This window comes from Tenrec ecaudatus, chromosome 7 (assembly GCF_050624435.1).
Source record: "Tenrec ecaudatus isolate mTenEca1 chromosome 7, mTenEca1.hap1, whole genome shotgun sequence".
NCBI classification, from domain to species: Eukaryota; Metazoa; Chordata; class Mammalia; order Afrosoricida; family Tenrecidae; genus Tenrec; species Tenrec ecaudatus.
The window spans coordinates 143,558,361-143,576,124 of record NC_134536.1 but is presented as its reverse complement, the minus strand read 5'-3'; positions in this window follow the sequence as shown (position 1 = coordinate 143,576,124).

Below are 17,764 nucleotides of genomic sequence, written 5' to 3'. Positions count from 1 at the left end.
ATAGTCCAAGTGCCCGCTAGGGAACCTGCATCATCCAAGTGCCCGGTAGTTAATCTAGATAGTCCACGTGCCCGCTAGTTAACCTATATAGTCCAAGTGCCCGGTAGTTAACCTAGATCGTCCAAGTGCCCGCTAGTTAACGTACATAGTCCAAGGGCCCGCTTGTTAACCTACATAGTCCAAGGTCTTCTACTTAACCTAGATAGTCCAAGTGCCCGCTAGTTAACCTAGATAGTCCAAGTGCCCGCTAGGGGACGTACATAGTCCAAGTGCCTGCTAGGTAACCTAGATAGTCCAAATGCCCGTTAGCTAACCTAGTTAGTCCAAGTGCCCGCTAGTTAACCTAGATAGTCCAAGTGCCCGCTAGTTAAGCTACATAGTCCAAGAACCCGCAAGTTAACCTAGATAGTCCAAGTGCCCGCTACTTAACCTACATAGTCCAAGGGCACGCAAGGTAACCTAGATATTCCAATTTCCTGTTAGCTCACCTAGACAGTCCAGGTGCCCGCTAGGTACCCTAGATTGTGCAGTGCCCGCTAGGTTACCTACATAGTCCAAGTGCCCGCTAGGTAACCTAGATAGTCCAAGTGCCCGCTAGTTAACCTGGATAGTCCTAATGCACGTTAGTTATCCTAGATAGTCCAAGTGCCCACTAGGGGACGTACACAGTCCAAGTGCCCCCTAGGTAAGCTAGATAGTCCAAGTGCCCGCTAGGGTATGTACATAGTCCAAGTGCCTGCTAGGTAACCTAGATAGTCTAAGTGCCCGCTAGTTAACCTACGTAGTCCAAGTGCCCGTTCGTTAACCTAGATTGTCCAAGTGTCCGCCAGTTAACCTACATAGTCCATGTTCCTGTTAGGTAACATAGATAGTCCAAGTGCCCGCTAGGTAACCTTTATAGTCCAAGTGCCCGCTAGGTAACCTAGATATTCCAAGTTCCTGTTCGCTAACTTAGATACTCCAAGTGCCCGCTAGGTAACCTACATAGTCCAAGTGCCCATTCATTAATCTAGATAGTCCAAGTGCCCGGTAGTTAACCTAGACTGTCCAAGTGCCCACTAGGTAACATACATAGTCCCAGCGCACGCTAGGTAAACTAGATAGTCCAAGTGCCCATTAGGTAACCTACATAGTCCAAGTGCCCGCTAGGTAACCTACATAGTCCAAGTGCCCGCTCGAAAACCTAGATAGTCCAAGTGCCCGCTAGGTAACCTAGATAGTCCAAGTGCCCGGTAGGTAACCTACAAAGTCCAAGTGCCTGCTAGGTAATCTATATAGTCCAAATGCCCACTAGGGCACCCACATAGTCCAAGTGCCCGCTAAGTAACCTATATAGTTCAAGTGCCCGTTAGCTAACCTAGATAGTCCAAGGGTCAACTAGTTAACCTACATAGTTCAAGGGCCCACTAGGTAACCTAGCTAATCCAAGTGCCCGCTAGTTAACCTATATCGTCCAAGTGCCCGCTAGTTAACCTAGATTGTCCAAGTACCCGATAGTTAACCGACATAGTGCAAGGGCCCGCTAGTTAACCTAGATCGTCCAAGTGTCCGCTATTAAACCTACATAGTCCAAGGGCCCGCTAGTTGACCTAGATAGAACAAGTGCCCTCTAGTTAACCTAGATAGTCTGAGTGCCCGTTAATTATCCTAGATAGTCCAAGTGCCCACTAGGGAACGTACAAAGCCCAAGTGCCCGCTAGGTAACCTAGATATTCCTAGTGCCCGTTAGTTATCCTAGATAGTCCTAGTGCCCACTAGGGGACGTACATAGTACAAGTACCCGCTAGGTAACCTAGATAGTTCAAGTGCCCACTAGGGTATGTACATAGTCCAAGTGCCCGCTAGGTAACCTAGATAGTCTAAGTGCCGGCTAGTTAACCTACATAGTCCATGGGCACGCTAGTTAACCTACATAGTCCACTTGCCCGCTAAGGGACATAAATAATCCAAGTGCCCGTTAGGGAACCTCGATAGTCCAAGTGCCCGCTTGGGAACCTGCATCATCCAAGTGCCCGGTAGTTAATCTAGATAGTCCATGTGCCCGCTAGTTAACCTAGATAGTCCAAGTGCCCGGTAGTTAACCTAGATCGTCCAAGTGCCCGCTAGTTAACCTACATAGTCCAAGGGCCCGCTTGTTAACCTACATAGTCCAAGGTCCGCTACTTAACCTAGATAGTCCAAGTGCCCGCTAGTTAACCTAGATAGTCCAAGTGCCCGCTAGGGGACGTACATAGTCCAAGTGCCCTCTAGTTAACCTAGATCGTCCAAGTGCCCGCTAGGGGTCGTACATAGTCCAAGTGCCCGTTTGTTATCCTAGATAGTCCAAGTGCCCACTAGGTAACCTAGACAGTCCAAGTTCCCGCTAGGTTACCTACATAGTCCAAGTAACCGCTGGTTAACCTGATAGTTCAAGTGCCTGCTAGTTAACCTACATAGTCCAAGTGCCCGCTATTTAACCTACATAGCCCAGGGCCTGCTAGTTAACCTAGATAGTCCAAGTGCCCGCTAGTTAACCTACATAGTCCAAGTGCCCGCTGAGGAACCTACATAGTCCAAGTGCCCGATAGGGAACCTACATATTCCAAGTGCCCGATAGGGAACCTAGATTGTCCAAGTGCCCGTAGGGAACTTATATAGTGCAAGTGCCCTCTAGGGAACCTACATAGTCAAAGTGCCCGCTAGGGAACCTGCATTGTACCAGTGCCCGTTAGTTAACCTAGATCATCCAAGTGCCCGATAGTTAACCTAGATAGTCCAAGTTCCCGCTAGTTAACCTTGATCGTCCAAGTGCCCGCTAGTTAACCTACATAGTCCAAGTGCCCGATAGGGAACCTACATAGTCCAAGTGCCCGATAGGGAACCTACATATTCCAAGTGCCTGTTAGGGAACCTAGATAGTTCAAGTGCCCGTAGGGAACATATATAGTCCCAGAGCCCGCTAGGGAACCTACATAGTCAAAGTGCCCGTTAGGGAACCTAGATAGTCCAAGTGCCCGCTAGGGAACCTGCATCATCCAAGTGCCCGGTAGTTAATCTAGATAGTCCAAGTGCCCTTAGTTAACCTAGATAGTCCAAGTGCCCGCTAGTTAACCTAGATCGTCCAAGTGCGCGCTAGTTAACCTACATAGTCCAAGGGCCCGCTTGTTAACCTACAAAGTCCAAGGTCCGCTACTTAACCTACATAGTCCAAGTGCCCGCTAGTTATCCTAGATAGACCAAGGGCCCTCTAGTTAACCTAGATAGTCCAAGTGCCCGCTAGGGAACGTACATAATCCAACTGCCCGCTAGGTAACCTAGATAGTCTAAGCGCCGTCTAGTTAACCTACATAGTCCAAGGGCACGCTAGTTAACCTACATAGTCCAAGTGCCCGCTAAGGGACGTACATAGTCCAAGTGCCCGCTAAGGAACCTACATAGTCCAAGTGCCCGTTGGGGAACCTAGAAAGTCCAAGTGCCCGCTAGGGAACCTGCATCATCCAATTGCCCGGTAGTTAATCTAGATAGTCAAAGTGCCTGCTAGTTAACCTAGATAGTCCAAGTGCCCGCTAGTTAACCTAGATCGTCCAAGTGCCCGCTAGTTAACCTACATAATCCAAGGGCCCGCTTGTTAACCTACATAGTCCAAGGTCCGGTACTTAACCTAGATAGTCCAAGTGCCCGCTAGTTAACCTACATTGTCCAAGGGCCCGCTAGTTAACCTACATAGTCCAAGAACCCGCAAGTTAACCTAGATAGTCCAAGTGCCCGCTAGTTAACCTACATAGTCCAAGGGCCCGCAAGGTAACCTAGATATTCCAATTTCCTGTTAGCTAACCTAGACAGTCCAAGTGCCCGCTAGGTACCCTAGACTGTCCAGTGCCCGCTAGGTTACCTACATAGTCCAAGTGCCCGCTATGTAACCTAGATTCACCAAGTGTCCGCTAGTTAACCTAGATAGTCCTAGTGCCCGTTAGGTAACCTAGATAGTCTAAGTGCCCGCTAGGTAACCTAGATAGTCCAAGTGCCCGTACGTTAACCTAGATAGTCCAAGTGCCCGATAGGTAACCTAGGCTGTGCAAGTGCCTGCTAGGTAACCTGCATAGTCCAAGTGCCCGTTCGTTAACCTATATAGTCCAAGGGCCCACTAGGTATCCTGCATAGTCCAACTGCCCGTTAGGTAACCTAGATAGTCCAAGTGCCCGCTAGGTAACCTACATAGTCCAAGTGCCCGCTAGGTAACCTAGATAGTCCAAGTGCCCGTATGTTAACCTAGATATTCTAAGTGCCCGTTAGTTATCCTAGATATTCCAAGTGCCCAGTAGGGGTCGTACATAGTCCAAGTGCCCGCTAGGGAACCTAGATAGTCTAAGTGCCCGCTAGTTAACCTACATAGTCCAAGGGCCCGCACGTTAACCTACATAGTCCAAGTGCGCTATAGGGAACCTACATAGCCCAATTGCCCGCTAAGGGACGTACATAGTCTAAGTGCCCGCTAGGGAACCTACATAGTCCAAGTGCCCGTTAGGGAACCTAGATAGTCCAAGTGCCCGCTAGGGAACCTGCATCATCCAAGTGCCCGCTAGTTAATCTAGATAGTCCAAGTGCCCACTAGTTAACCTACATAGTCCAAGGTCCGCTACTTAACCTAGATAGTCCAAGTGCCCCCTAGTTAACCTACATAGTCCAAGTGCCCTCTAGTTAACCTACATACTCCAAGTGGCCTCTAGTTAACCTAGATAGTCCAAATGCCCGCTAGGGGACATACATAGTCCAAGTGCCCTCTTGTTAACCTAGATAGTCCAAGTGCCCGCTAGTTAACCTAGATCATACAAGTGCCCGCTAGATAACCTACATAGTCCAAGGGCCCGCTTGTTAACCTACAAAGTCCAAGGTCCGCTACTTAACCTAGATAGTCCAAGTGCCCGCTAGTTAACCTAGATAGACCAAGGGCCCTCTAGTTAACCTAGATAGTCCAAGTGCCCGCTAGGGAACGTACATAATCCAACTGCCCGCTAGGTAACTTAGATAGTCTAAGCGCCGTCTAGTTAACCTACATAGTCCAAGGGCACGCTAGTTAACCTACATAGTCCAAGTGCCCGCTAAGGAACCTACATAGTCCAAGTGCCCGTTAGGGAACCTAGATAGTCCAAGTGCCCGCTAGGGAACCTGCATCATCCAATTGCCCGGTAGTTAATCTAGATAGTCAAAGTGCCTGCTAGTTAACCTAGATAGTCCAAGTGCCCGCTAGTTAACCTAGATCGTCCAAGTGCCCGCTAGTTAACCTACATAATCCAAGGGCCCGCTTGTTAACCTACATAGTCCAAGGTCCGATACTTAACCTAGATAGTCCAAGTGCCCGCTAGTTAACCTACATAGTCCAAGGGCCCGCAAGGTAACCTAGATATTCCAATTTTCTGTTAGCTAACCTAGACAGACCAAGTGCCCGCTAGGTACCCTAGACTGTCCAGTGCCCGCTAGGTTACCTACATATTCCAAGTGCCCACTTGGTAACCTAGATACACCAAGTGCCCGCTAGTTAACCTAGATAGTCCTAGTGCCCGTTAGTTTCCTAGATAGTCCAAGTCCCCACTAGGGGACGTACATAGTCCAAGTGCCCGCTAGGTAACCTAGATAGTCTAAGTGCCCGCTAGGTAACCTAGATAGTCCAAGTGCCCGTACGTTAACCTAGATAGTCCAAGTGCCCGATAGGTAACCTAGACAGTGCAAGTGCCTGCTAGATAACCTACATAGTCCAAGTGCCCGTTCGTTAACCTATATAGTCCAAGGGCCCACTAGGTATCCTGCATAGTCCAAGTGCCCGTTAGGTAACCTAGATAGTCCAAGTGCCCGCTAGGTAACCTACATAGTCCAAGTGCCCGCTAGGTAACCTAGATAGTTCAAGTGCCCGTATGTTAACCTAGATAGTCTAAGTGCCCGTTAGTTATCCTAGATAGTCCAAGTGCCCAGTAGGGGACGTACATAGTCCAAGTGCCCGCTAGGTAACCTAGATAGTCTAAGTGCCCGCTAGTTAACCTACATAGTCCAAGGGCCCGCAAGTTAACCTACATAGTCCAAGTGCGCGATAGGGAACCTACATAGTCCAAGTGCCCGCTAAGGGACGTACATAGTCTAAGTGCCCGCTAGGGAACCTACATAGTCCAAGTGCCCGTTAGGGAACCTAGATAGTCCAAGTGCCCGCTAGGGAACCTGCATCATCCAAGTGCCCGCTAGTTAATCTAGATAGTCCAAGTGCCCACTAGTTAACCTACATAGTCCATGGTCCGCTACTTAACCTAGATAGTCCAAGTGTCCGCTAGGGGACATACATAGTCCAAGTGCCCTCTTGTCAACCTAGATAGTCCAAGTGCCCGCTAGGGGACGTACATAGTCCAAGTGCCCTTTTGTTATCCTAGATAGTCCAATTGCCCACTAGGTAACCTAGACAGTACAAGTTCCCGCTAGGTTACCTACATAGTCCAAGTGACCGCTAGTTAACCTACATAGCCCAGGGCCTGTTAGTTAACCTAGATTGTCCAAGTGCCCGCTAGGTAACCTACATAGTCCAAGTGCCCGCTGAGGAACCTACATAGTCCAAGTGCCCGATAGGGAACCTACATAGTCCAAGTGCCCGCTGAGGAACCTACATAGTCCAAGTGCCCGATAGGGAACCTACATATTCCAAGTGCCTGTTAGGGAACGTAGATAGTCCAAGTGCCCGTAGGGAACATATATAGTCCAAGTGCCCGATAGGGAAACTACATAGTCAAAGTGCCAACTAGGGATCCTGCATTGTGCAAGTGCCCGCTAGTTAACCTACATAGTCCAGAACCCGCTAGTTTACCTAGATAGTCCAAGTGCCCGCTAGATAACCTTCATAGTGCAAGGGCCCGCTAGTTAACCTAGATATTCTAAGTGCCCGTACGTTAACGTAGATAGTCCAAGTGCCCGATAGGTAACCTAGACAGTGCAAGTGCCTGTTAGGTAACCTACATAATCCAAGTGCCCGTTCGTTAACCTATATAGTCCAAGGGCCCACTAGGTATCCTGCATAGTCCAAGTGCCCGTTAGGTAACCTAGATAGTCCAAGTGCCCGCTAGGTAACCTACATAGTCCAAGTGCCCGCTAGGTAACCTAGATAGACCAAGTGCCCGCTAGGGAACCTATCTAGTCCAAGTACCCGCGAGGAAACGTACATACTCCAAGTGCCCCCTAGGTAACGTACATAGTCTAAGTGCCCGCTAGGTAACGTAGATAGTCCAAGGGCCTGCTTGGGAACGTACATAGTCCAAGTGCCTGCTAGGTAACCTAGATAGTCCAAGTGCCCACTAGTTAACCTACATAGTCCAGGTTCCCCCTAGGTAACCTAGATGGTCCAAGGGCACGCTAGGTAACCTACATTGTCCTAGTGCCCCCTAGTTAACCTACATTCTCCAAGTGCCCGATAGGGAACCTACATAGTCCAAGTGCCCGCTAGGGAACCTACATAGTCCAAGTGCCCGTTCGTTAACCTAGATAGTCCAAGTGCCCGCTAGGTAACCTAGATTGTCCAACAGCCCGGTAGGTAACCTACATACTCCAAGTACACGCTAAGTAACGTAGATAGTTCAAGTGCCTGCTAGGTAACCTAGATAGTCCAAGTACCCGCTAGGTAACCTACAAAGTCTAAGTGCCCGCTAAATAATCTTTATAGTCCAAATAAACGCTAGGGAGCCTATATAGTCCAAATGCCCGCTAGGTAACCTAGATAGTCTATGGGCCCGCTAGGTAACCTACATAGTCCTAGTGCCCCCTAGTTAACCTACATTTTCCAAGTGCCCGATAGGGAACCTATATAGTCCAAGTGCCTGCTAGGTAACCGACATAGTCCAAATGCCCTCTAGTTAACCTACATAGTCCAAGTGCCCGCTAGGTAACCTAGATAATCCTAGTGCCCGCTAGGGAACCTTCATAGTCTTAGTGCCAGCAAGGTAACCTAGATAGTCCAAGTGTTCGCTAGTTAACCTAGATAGTCCTACTGCCCGTTAGTTAACCTAGAGTGTCCAAGTGCCCACTAGGGGACGTACTTAGTCCAAGTGCCCGTTAGCTAACCTAGATAGTCCAAGTGACCGCTAGTTAACATTGAGCATCCAGGTGCCCGCTAGTTAAACTAGATAGTCCAAGTGCACGCTAGTTAACCTACCTAGTCCAAGGTCCGCTAGTTAACCTAGATAGTCCAAGTGCTCGCTAGTTAACCTACATAGTCCAAGTGCCCGCTATGTAACCTAGATAGTCCAAGTGCCCGCTAGGTAACCTAGATACTCAAAGTGCCCCTTACCTAACCTAGATAGTCCAAGTGCCCGCTAAGCAACCTACATAGTCCAAGTGCCTGTTCGTTAACCTAGAAGTCCAAGTGCCTGCTAGGTAACCTAGACAGTCCAAGTGCCCGCTAGGTTACCTGCATATTCCAAGTGCCCGTTCGTTAACCTAGATAGTTCAAGTGCCCACTAGGTAACCTACATAGTCCAAGTGCCCGCTAGGTAACCTATATAGTCCAAGTGCCCGCTAGGTAACCTAGATTGTCCAAGGGCCCGCTAGTTAGCCTACATAGTCCAAGGGCTCACTTGTTAACTTTGATAGTCCTAGTCCCCGCTAGTTAACCTAGATAGTCCTAGTGCCCGTTAGATAACCTAGAGTGTCCAAGTGCCCACCAGGGGACGTACTTAGTCCAAGTGCCCGTTAGGTAACCTGGATAATCCAAGTGCCCGCTAGTTAACATTGATCATCCAAGTGCCGGCTAGTTAACCTAGATAGTCCAAGTGCCTTCTAGTTACCCTAGATCGTCCAAGTGCTCGCTAAGAAACCTAGACAGTTCAAGTGCCCGTTAAGTAACCTAGATAGTCCAAGTGCCCGCTAGGTAACCTACATAGTCCAAGTTCCCACTAGGTAACCTAGATAGTCCAAGTGCCCATTACCTAACCTAGATAGTCCAATTGCCCGCTATGCAACATACATAGACCAAGTGCCCGTTCGTTAACCTAGAAGTCCAAGTGCCCGCTAGGTAACCTAGACTGTCCAAGTGTCCGCTAGGTAACCTAGATAGTCCAGGGGCCCGCTAGTTAACCTACATAGTCCAAGTGCCCGGTAGTTAACTTACATAGTTCAAGTGTCCATAGGGAACATACATAGTCCACGTGCCCGCTAGGGAACATACATAGTCCAAGTGCCCGCTAGGGAATCTACATAGTCCAAGGGCACGCTAGTTAAGGTAGATAGTCCAAGTTCCGCTAGTTAATCTACATACTTCAAGGGCCCGCTAGTTAACCTACATAGTCCAAGTACCCACTAGTTAACCTAGATCGTCCAAGTGTCCGCTAGTTAATCTACATAGTACAAGAGCCCGCTCGGGAATCTAGTTAGTCCAAGTGCCCGCTCTAGAACCTACATAGTCCAAGTGCCCGCTAGGGAATCTACATAGTCCAAGGGCCCGCTAGTTAACGTAGATAGTCCAAGTGCCGCTAGTTAATCTACATATTCCAAGGGCCTGCTAGTTAACCTACATAGTCCAAGTACCCGCAAGTTAACCTAGATCGTCCAAGTGCCCGCTAGGTAACCTACATAGTCCAAGGGCCCGCTAGTTAACCTACATAGTCCAAGGGCCCGCTAGTTAACCTACATCGTCCAAGGGCCCGCGAGGTAACCTAGACAGTTCAAGTGACCACTAGGTTACCTACATAGTCCAAGTGCCCGTTCGTTAACCTACATAGTCCAAATGACCGCTAGGTAACCAATATAGTCCAAGTGCTTGCTAGGGGCCCTAATAGTCCAAATGCCCCCTAGTTAACCTAGATAGTCCAAGTGCTCGCTAGTTAACCTAGATAGTCCAAGTGCCCGCTAGTTAACCTAGACAGACCAAGTGCCCGCTAGGGAACCTATCTAGTCCAAGTACCCGCTAGGAAATGTACATAGTCCAAGTGCCCGCTAGGTAACATAGATAGTCCAAGTGCCCGCTAGGGAACGTACATAGTCCAAGTGCCCGCTAGGTAACCTATATAGTCCAAGTGCCTGCAAGGTAACCTAGGTAGTCCAAGTGCCCACTAGTTAACCTACATAGTCCAGGTTCCCCCTAGGTAACCTAGATAGTCCAAGGGCCCGCTAGGTAACCTACAGAGTCAAAATGCCCGATAGGGAACCTACATAGTCCAAGTCCCTGCTAGGTAACCTACATAGTCCAAATGCCCGCTAGTTAATCTACATAGTACAAGTGCCCGATAGGCAACCTACAAAATCCAAGTGCCCGCTAGGGAACCTACATTGTCCAAGTGCCCGTTAGGTAACCTAGATTGTCCAAATGCCCGCTAGGGAATCCACATAGTCCAAGTGCCCGCTAGGGAACTTAAATAGTCCATGGGCCCGCTAGGGAACCTACATAGTCCAAGTGCCCGTTAGTTAACCTAGATAGTCCCAGTGCCCGCTAGGTAACCTAGATAGTCCAACAGCCCGGTAGGTAACCTACATACTCCAAATACCCGCTAGGTAACGAAGAGTTCAAGTGCCAGCTAGGTAACCTAGATAGTCTAAGTGCCCGCTAGGTAACCTACAAAGTCTAAGTGCCCGCTAGGTAATCTATATAGTCCAAATGACCACTAGGGAGCATACATAGTCCAAATGCCCGCTCGGTAACCTAGGTAGTCCAAGGGCCCGCTAGGAAACCTACACAGTCCTAGTGCCCCCTAGTTAACCTACATTCTCCAAGTGCCCGATAGGGAACCTACATAGTCCAAGTGCCCGCTAGGTACCCTACATAGTCCAAGTGCCCGATAGGGAACATACATAATCCAAATGCCCGCTAGGGAACCTACATAGTCCAAGTGCCCGTTAGGTAACGAAGATAGTTCAAGTGCCAGCTAGGTAACCTAGATAGTCCAAGTGTCTGTTAGGTAACCTACAAAGTCTAAGTGCCCGCTAGTATATCTATATAGTCCAAATGCCCGCTAGGGAATCTACATAGTCCAAGGGCCCGCTAGTTAACGTAGATAGTCCAAATGCCGCTAGTTAATCTACATAGTCCAAGGGCCCGCTAGGTAACCTAGATAGTCCAAGGGCCCGCTTGTTAACCTACATATTCCAAGTGCCCGGTAGTTAACTTACATAGTTCAAGTGTCCATAGGGAACATACATAGTCCAAGTGCCCGCTAGGGAACATACAGAGTCCAAGTGCCCGCTAGGGAACCTACGTAGTCCAAGTGCCCGCTAGGCAACTTAGATAGTCCAAGTGCCCGTTAGCTAACAGAGATAGTCCAAGTGCCCGCTAGGTAACACATAGTCCAAGTGCCCGTTTGTTAACCTAGATAGTCCAAGTGCCCGCTAGGAAACCTAGACAGTCCAAGTGCCTGCTAGGTAACCTACATATTCCAATTGCCCACTAGGTAACTTAGATACTCCAAGTGCCCGTTAGCTAACATAGATAGTCCAAGTGCCCGCTACGAAACCACATAGTCCAAGTGCCCGTTCGTTAACCTAGATAGTCCAAGTGCCCGCTAAGTAACCTAGACAGTCCAAGTGCCTGCTAGGTAACCTACATATTCCAAGTGCCCGTTTGCTAACCTAGATCTTCAAAGTGCCCACTAGGTAACCTTGACAATCCAAGTGCCCGCTAGTTAACCTACATAGTCCAAGTGCCCGATAGGCAACCTACATAGTCCAATTTCCCGCTAGGTAACCTAAATAGTCCAAATGCCCGCTAGGGAAACTACATAGTCCAAGTGCCCGCTAGTTAACCTAGATAGTCCAAGTGCCTGCTAGTAAACCTACATAATACAAGGACCCGCTAGTTAACCTACATAGTGCAAGGGCCCACTAGATAACCTAGATCGTCCAAGTGTCTGCTAGTTAACCTACATAGTCCCAGTGCCCTCTAGTTAACCTACATAGTCCAAGTGCCCGCTAAGTAACTTAGATAGTCCAAGTGCCCACTAGGGGACGTACATAGTCCATGTGCCCGCTAGGTAACTTAGATAGTGCAAGTGCCCGCTAGGGTATGTACATAGTCCAAGTGCCCGCTAGGTAACCTAGATAGTCTAAGTGCCCGCTAGTTAACCTACATAGTCCAAGGGCCCGCTAGTTAACCACCATAGTCCAAGAGCCAGATAGGAAACCAACATAGTCCAAGTGCCCTCTACGGGACTTACATAGTCCAAGTGCCCGCTAGGGAACCTCCATAGTCCAAGTGCCCGTTAGGGAACCTATATAGTCCAAGTGCCCGCTAGAGAACCTGCATCGCCCAAGTGCCCGCTAGTTAACTTAGATAGTCCAAGTGCCCGCTAGTTAACCTAAATAGTCCAAGTGCCCGCTAGGTAACCTGGATAGTCCTAGTGCCCGTTACCTAACATAGATCGTCTAAGTGCCCGCTAGGCAACCTACATAGTCCAAGTGCCCGTTCGTTAACCTAGAAATCCATGTCGCCGCTAGATGAACTAGACAGTCCAACTGCCCGCTAGGTTACCTGCATAGTCCAAGTGCCCGTTAGGTAACCTAGATAGTCCAAGTGCCCGCTAGGTGACCTAAATAGTCAAAGTGCCTTCTAGGTAACCTAGATAGTCCAAGTTCCTGTTAGCTAACCTAGATAGTCCATGTGCCCGCTAGGTAACCTACATAGTCCAAGGACCCGCTCCTTAACCTAGTTCGTCCAAGTGTCCGCTAGTTAACCTACATAGTCCAAGTGCCCGCTAAATAACCAAGATAGTCAAAGTGCCCGATAGGTAACCTACATAGTCCAAGTTCCCACTAGGTAACCTAGATAGTCCAAGTGCCCATTACATAACCTAGATAGTCCAAGTGCCCGTTAGGTAACCTACATAGTCCAAATGCCCGCTAGTAACCTACATAGTCCATGTGCCTGATAGGGAACCTACATAATCCAAGTGCCCGCTAGGGAACTTACATAGTCCAAGTGCCCGTTAGTTAACCTAGATAGTCCAAGTGCCCGCTAGTTAACCTAGATAGTCCAAGTACCCGCTAGGTAACGTAGATAGTTCAAGTGCACGCTAGGTAACCTAGATAGTCCAAGTGCCCGCTATGTAACCTACAATTTCCAAGTATCCCCTAGGTAATCTATATAGTCCAAATGCCCGCTTGGGCACCTACATAGTCGAAATACCCGCTCTTTAACCTACATATTCCAAGTGCCCGCTAACTAACCTAGATAGTCCAAGTGCCCACTAGTTAACCTACATAGTTCAAGTGCCCGCTAGCTAACCTACATAGTCCAAGTGCCCGCTAGTTAACCTAGATCGTCCAAGTGCCCGCTAGTTAACCTACATAGTCCAAGGGACCGCTAGTTAACCTACATAGTGAAAGGGCCCGCTAGTTAACCTAGATCGTCCAAGTGTCCGCTAGTTAACCTACATTTTCCAAGTGCCCGCTAGTTAACCTACATAATCCAAGTGCCCCTTAACTAACCTAGATAGTCCAAGGGCCCGTTAGTTGACCTACATAGTCCAAGTACGGGCTAATTAACCTATATTGTCCAAGTGCCCGTTAGCTAACCTAGATAGTCTAAGGGCCCACTAGTTAACCTACATAGTTCAAGTGCCCGCTAGCTAACCTAGATAGTCCAAGGGCCCGCTAGGTAACCTACATAGTCCAAGTGCCAGCTAGGGTATGTAAATAGAGCAAGTGCCTGCTAGGTAACCTAGATGTCCAAGTGCCCGGTAGTTAACCTACATAGTCCCAATGCCCGATACAAACCTACATAGTCCAAGTGCCCAATAGGGAACCTATATAGTCCAAGTGCCCCCTATGGAACCTACACAGTCCAAGTGCCCGTTAGGGAACCTGGACAGCCCAAGTGCCCACTAGGGAACCTGCATCGTCCAAGTGCTCGCCAGGTAACCTAGAGAGTCCAAGGGCCTGCTAGATAACCTACATAGTCCAAGTGCCCGATACGGAATCTGCATAGTCCAAGTGCCCGCTAGGGAACCTACATAATCCAAGTGCCCTTTAGGGAAACTAGAGAGTCCAAGTGCCCATAGGGAACCTATATAGTCCAAGTTCCCGCTAGGGTACCTACATAGGCAAAGTGCCCATTAGGGAACCTGCATCGTCCAAGTGCCCGCTAGTTAACCTAGATAGTCCAAGTGCCCGCTAGTTAAACAATATAGTCCAATTGCCCGCTAGTTAACCTAGATCGTCCAAGTGCCCGTTTGTTAACCTACATAGTCCAAGGGCCCGCTAGTTAACCTGCATAGTCCAAGAACCCGCTAGTTAACCTAGATAGTCCAAGTGCCCGCTAGTTAACCTAGATATTCCAAGTGCCGGCTAGTTAACCTACATCATCCAAGTGTCCGCTAGTTAACCTACATAGTCCAAGTGCCCGTTAGGTAACCTACATAGTCCTAGTGCCCGCTAGGTAACCTAGATAGTCCAAGTTCCTTTTAGCTAACTTAGATAGTCCAAGTGCCTGCTAGGTAACCTACATAGTCAAAGTGCCCACTAGGTAACCTAGATAGTCCAAGTTCCTGTTAGCTAACGTAGATACTCCAAGTGCCCGCTAGGTAACCTACATAGTCCAAGTGCCCGCTAGGGAACCTACAGAGTCCAAGTGCCCGGTAGGTAACCTAGATAGTCCAAATGCCCGCCAGGAAACCCACATAGTCCAAGTGCCCGCTAGTTAACCTAGACAGACCAAGTGCCCGCTAGGGAACCTATCTAGTCCAAGTACCCGCTAGGAAATGTACATAGTCCAAGTGCCCGCTAGGTAACATAGATAGTCCAAGTGCCCGCTAGGGAACGTACATAGTCCAAGTGCCCGCTAGGTAACCTATATAGTCCAAGTGCCTGCAAGGTAACCTAGGTAGTCCAAGTGCCCACTAGTTAACCTACATAGTCCAGGTTCCCCCTAGGTAACCTAGATAGTCCAAGGGCCCGCTAGGTAACCTACAGAGTCAAAATGCCCGATAGGGAACCTACATAGTCCAAGTGCCTGCTAGGTAACCTACATAGTCCAAATGCCCGCTAGTTAACCTACATAGTACAAGTGCCCGATAGGCAACCTACAAAATCCAAGTGCCCGCTAGGGAACCTACATTGTCCAAGTGCCCGTTAGGTAACCTAGATAGTCCAAATGCCCGCTAGGGAATCCACATAGTCCAAGTGCCCGCTAGGGAACTTAAATAGTCCATGGGCCTGCTAGGGAACCTACATAGTCCAAGTGCCCGTTAGTTAACCTAGATAGTCCCAGTGCCCGCTAGGTAACCTAGATAGTCCAACAGCCCGGTAGGTAACCTACATACTCCAAATACCCGCTAGGTAACGAAGATAGTTCAAGTGCCAGCTAGGTAACCTAGATAGTCTAAGTGCCCACTAGGTAACCTACAAAGTCTAAGTGCCCGCTAGGTAATCTATATAGTCCAAATGACCACTAGGGAGCATACATAGTCCAAATGCCCGCTCGGTAACCTAGGTAGTCCAAGGGCCCGCTAGGAAACCTACACAGTCCTAGTGCCCCCTAGTTAACCTACATTCTCCAAGTGCCCGATAGGGAACCTACATAGTCCAAGTGCCCGCTAGGTACCCTACATAGTCCACGTGCCCGATAGGGAAAATAAATAATCCAAATGCCCGCTAGGGAACCTACATAGTCCAAGTGCCCATTAGGTAACGAAGATAGTTCAAGTGCCAGCTAGGTAACCTAGATAGTCCAAGTGTCTGCTAGGTAACCTACAAAGTCTAAGTGCCCGCTAGTATATCTATATAGTCCAAATGCCCACTAGGGAATCTACATAGTCCAAGGGCCCGCTAGTTAACGTAGATAGTCCAAATGCCGCTAGTTAATCTACATAGTCCAAGGGCCCGCTAGGTAACCTAGATAGTCCAAGGGCCCGCTTGTTAACCTACATATTCCAAGTGCCCGGTAGTTAACTTACATAGTTCAAGTGTCCATAGGGAACATACATAGTCCAAGTGCCCGCTAGGGAACATACAGAGTCCAAGTGCCCGCTAGGGAACCTACGTAGTCCAAGTGCCCGCTAGGTAACTTAGATAGTCCAAGTGCCCGTTAGCTAACAGAGATAGTCCAAGTGCCCGCTAGGTAACCACATAGTCCAAGTGCCCGTTTGTTAACCTAGATAGTCCAAGTGCCCGCTAGGAAACCTAGACAGTCCAAGTGCCTGCTAGGTAACCTACATATTCCAAGTGCCCACTAGGTAACTTAGATACTCCAAGTGCCCGTTAGCTAACATAGATAGTCCAAGTGCCCGCTACGTAACCACATAATGCAAGTGCCCGTTCGTTAACCTAGATAGTCCAAGTGCCCGCTAAGTAACCTAGACAGTCCAAGTGCCTGCTAGGTAACCTACATATTCCAAGTGCCCGTTTGCTAACCTAGATCTTCAAAGTGCCCACTAGGTAACCTTGACAATCCAAGTGCCCGCTAGTTAACCTACATAGTCCAAGTGCCCGATAGGGAACCTACATAATCCAAGTGCCCGCTAGGCAACCTACATAGTCCAATTTCCCGCTAGGTAACCTAAATAGTCCAAATGCCCGCTAGGGAAACTACATAGTCCAAGTGCCCGCTAGTTAACCTAGATAGTCCAAGTGCCTGCTAGTAAACCTACATAATACAAGGACCCGCTAGGTAACCTACATAGTGCAAGGGCCCACTAGTTAACCTAGATCGTCCAAGTGTCTGCTAGTTAACCTACATAGTCCCAGTGCCCTCTAGTTAACCTATATAGTCCAAGTGCCCGCTAAGTAACTTAGATAGTCCAAGTGCCCACTAGGGGACGTACATAGTCCCAGTGCCCGCTAGGTAACCTAGATAGTCCAACAGCCCGGTAGGTAACCTACATACTCCAAATACCCGCTAGGTAACGAAGAGTTCAAGTGCCAGCTAGGTAACCTAGATAGTCTAAGTGCCCGCTAGGTAACCTACAAAGTCTAAGTGCCCGCTAGGTAATCTATATAGTCCAAATGACCACTAGGGAGCATACATAGTCCAAATGCCCGCTCGGTAACCTAGGTAGTCCAAGGGCCCGCTAGGAAACCTACACAGTCCTAGTGCCCCCTAGTTAACCTACATTCTCCAAGTGCCCGATAGGGAACCTACATAGTCCAAGTGCCCGCTAGGTACCCTACATAGTCCAAGTGCCCGATAGGGAACATACATAATCCAAATGCCCGCTAGGGAACCTACATAGTCCAAGTGCCCGTTAGGTAACGAAGATAGTTCAAGTGCCAGCTAGGTAACCTAGATAGTCCAAGTGTCTGTTAGGTAACCTACAAAGTCTAAGTGCCCGCTAGTATATCTATATAGTCCAAATGCCCGCTAGGGAATCTACATAGTCCAAGGGCCCGCTAGTTAACGTAGATAGTCCAAATGCCGCTAGTTAATCTACATAGTCCAAGGGCCCGCTAGGTAACCTAGATAGTCCAAGGGCCCGCTTGTTAACCTACATATTCCAAGTGCCCGGTAGTTAACTTACATAGTTCAAGTGTCCATAGGGAACATACATAGTCCAAGTGCCCGCTAGGGAACATACAGAGTCCAAGTGCCCGCTAGGGAACCTACGTAGTCCAAGTGCCCGCTAGGCAACTTAGATAGTCCAAGTGCCCGTTAGCTAACAGAGATAGTCCAAGTGCCCGCTAGGTAACACATAGTCCAAGTGCCCGTTTGTTAACCTAGATAGTCCAAGTGCCCGCTAGGAAACCTAGACAGTCCAAGTGCCTGCTAGGTAACCTACATATTCCAATTGCCCACTAGGTAACTTAGATACTCCAAGTGCCCGTTAGCTAACATAGATAGTCC